The sequence below is a fragment of the Chrysochloris asiatica genome, unplaced genomic scaffold (assembly GCF_000296735.1).
Source record: "Chrysochloris asiatica unplaced genomic scaffold, ChrAsi1.0 scaffold00004, whole genome shotgun sequence".
NCBI classification, from domain to species: Eukaryota; Metazoa; Chordata; class Mammalia; order Afrosoricida; family Chrysochloridae; genus Chrysochloris; species Chrysochloris asiatica.
This window is the reverse complement of record NW_006408522.1, coordinates 47196503-47199667: the sequence shown is the minus strand read 5'-3', so window position 1 is coordinate 47199667 and position 3165 is coordinate 47196503.

Here is a 3165-nt window from a genome sequence, read left to right as displayed (position 1 = left end):
GCTGGTTGTTTTGAACTGCTGACCCTGTGGTTCGCAACCCAATTCGTAACCACTACACTACCGGAGCTCCTTAATACATGTGTGTGTGTGTGTATATATATATGTGTGTGTGTGTGTGTGTGTGTGTGTGTGTGTGTGTGTGTGGTGGTAGTGGTTGTGTGCGTGAAGGCGGTTCTAACTTACAGAGACCCTGTATAGGGTTTCTGAAGCTGTAAATTTTTATGGGAGCAGAAAGCCTCATCTTTCTCCCGCGGAACAGTGGGTAGTTTCAAACTGCTGATCCTGAGGTTAGCAGCCCGATTCATAACCACTATGCTACCAGAGCTCATGATGTGACAGTATGTTCCTGTAGATTTACAGCTTTGGAAACCCTACAAGGACAATTTTATTCTGTTCTATAGGGTATGAGGGAGTGTGGTGACTCCATAGGATAAGTACTAGACTGAGAACAAGGTGAGTCCACCAGCTACTATTTGGGAGAAAGATAAGATTTCCTTTTCCCTCAAAGATTTAAAGCCTTGGAACCCTATACAGATTCACTATGAGTCAGAATCAACTTGATGGCACTTAACTACAACACAGGGTCATGATGAGTCAGAATTTAATTCAAAGGGTAATGGGTTTGGGTTTCATTTGTATACAGTGGAACACAGTGCAGTACTAAAATCAACTAGATATAAATATGCAAATATGTGATCATTAGTGAAAAGCAAAAAAGTACATAATAAAATTAATAGCATTAAACTTAATAGCATTAAACAATACTGTTATTGTGTGTGTGTATGTAAAGTCTTTCCATTCAAAGTCTCCAAAAATGCATGCCAAATTTAGGAAATCGTGTCTCCTGAAAAATACAATTATATGTAGTTTTCACTTTTTAAGGTCTACAATTCTATATTCTTTGAATTGCCTCAAGCAAACTTGAATTGCTTTTGACTTAAGAACTAGATTCCAACTCATAATGACCTTACTGGACATAGTAGAAGCACACCCTAGGATTTCTGAGGCTATAGCTTTTATAGATGCAGACCGTCACATCTTTTCTCATGGAGCAGCTAGTGGTTTTGTGCATCCAACCTTTCCATTAGCAGTTCAATGCTAAACCCACTGTGCCATAAAGGTTCCTACAACACACAGAGCATTGAAAAATTGAAATAAAGTTTTAAAATTACTGAACAGTAGTTTTCTCAGAAAAAAACAACCCTAAAAGTCACTTATAGAAAATGCTCACAGTGAGGAATTCCTCTGAATTAAAACTTCATATTCATAAACAGTCTATTTCTTTTTTTTAAAGATGCTATTTTTTTTTAAAGATAGCTCTGTTGTTAATTGACTGTTATAAGCAAAAAAGGAGATAACAGAAAAAGAAAGAGAAGGGAGAAGACGAATGGACAGATGTAAGGACAGGGAAGAAGAGGAACCAAAATGAGGAAGAACACCATAACGGTTAACAGGGAAACAGAACAGCATACAGACTTCTCCTACCTTAAGAACATGCTAGCATGACACACAAGCTCTTGGGATCTGTTTGTTGCCCATCTTCCTAGCCTGTCATATTGCCTCTCCCACATAGAGGTCACTAAGTACTTCATTTACTATAGTCACTTCTTTTTCTTTCATGATTGCTTATATTTACCCTTTTTTGTTTTCCATAAAATTATCTTCAAACTTTTCATTTGGTTGATCATTCTATTCTAAAAATTCTATCTTATACATCAATTCATTAGAGAAACTTCCTTCTTTCTCTCTTCTGTTGTTGTTGTTGTTGTGTGCCATCGAGTCGGTTCCGACCCATAGCGACCCTGTATAGGGTTTCCAAGGCTGTAAATCTTTACAGGAGTAGAAAGCCTCATCTTTCTCCCCTCTGCAATAAACATTACTCATCTATCCTCCTAGAATGCTTAATTCATTACATTATAATTAATAAAGTCTGGTCTTTCTATCTTCACTGCTAGTTCTATGAACTTCTAGAGATAAGAGATAATCGTTTATTCATAATTCCTGGCCTATAGTTTAAGTGTTGTGAATTTGTGAGGGATGGAGTGGTGGTTATATGGATATAGGCATGCATACATATATAAATAGATGGAAAACTGATGATACTGGTTTCTTGGTAAAGAATATATATTCTATATCTTTATCCTACTGAAAACTGAAGTCTCTCTCTCTATCTCCTGAGAGAGAGAGAGAGAGAGAAAGAGAGAGAGAGAGAGAGAGAGACTTCAGGAGATAGAGAGAGAGACTTGAGTTTTCAGTAGGGTAAAGATATAGAATATATATATATGTCACACTAGAATATCTAGAAGGTTTGAAGCCAATCACATTAAAATCTATTTCAAACAGAAATGCCATATAATCTAGACTAAGAAATTTCCCTGTGAATCAAGGCACAATCAAGACATATGGAGTGACACATGCAACTTGAAATTAAAGTTCTCATTTCCTCCTTGGAAATGCTGGCAGCTGCAAGTATTCAATAAATATTTATTGAATTAGAAATTATAAATTGATATAAGAAAGGAAGGGATGGAGGAAGAGAAATACAAAGGAGAGGGGGCAGTTGATTTTGTAATATTCTAGTATAGGTACTATGTATTACCTGTATCAGGAAAATAGCTGATAATTTAAGCAAGGTACTGACTTTAATGATATCTTTTCCACTTGCCTGGCCAAAAGAAGAACCTCAGGAAACAATATTTTCAACTATTTCTAGATCTTTCCAAATAAGTTTCTCTCTTTGATAAGTGAAAGTTAGTGCTGCCCATAACTGCTCTACTCTAAAAACCCTAACAACAGCTCTAGGCGACCACTTGATACCTTCTGGCCTAAGTCCCCAGGCCATTCATCATGGGAATCCTGCATCTTGATTCCCATGACTTCCAGTGGAAAAAAACTAAACATTTGCTTGCTGTTGTTGAGCTCGCAAGAAAATTACCACTCCCAACATGTGAATGTCTATTTATAAACTGAATATTATTTAAACTAATAACAGTGAACAAGGAATAGCTGCTAGCAAACTCATTAAATAGCCATCATTTAAAATCAAATTGTTGTTTTTAAGTGCCTTCAAGTTGGTTCCAGCTCAGAGCAACCCTGTATAGGGTTTCCGAGGAGCAGTCATCAATGAAAAAATAGGGACAAATGTGAGGGCTTTAATTCAGAGCA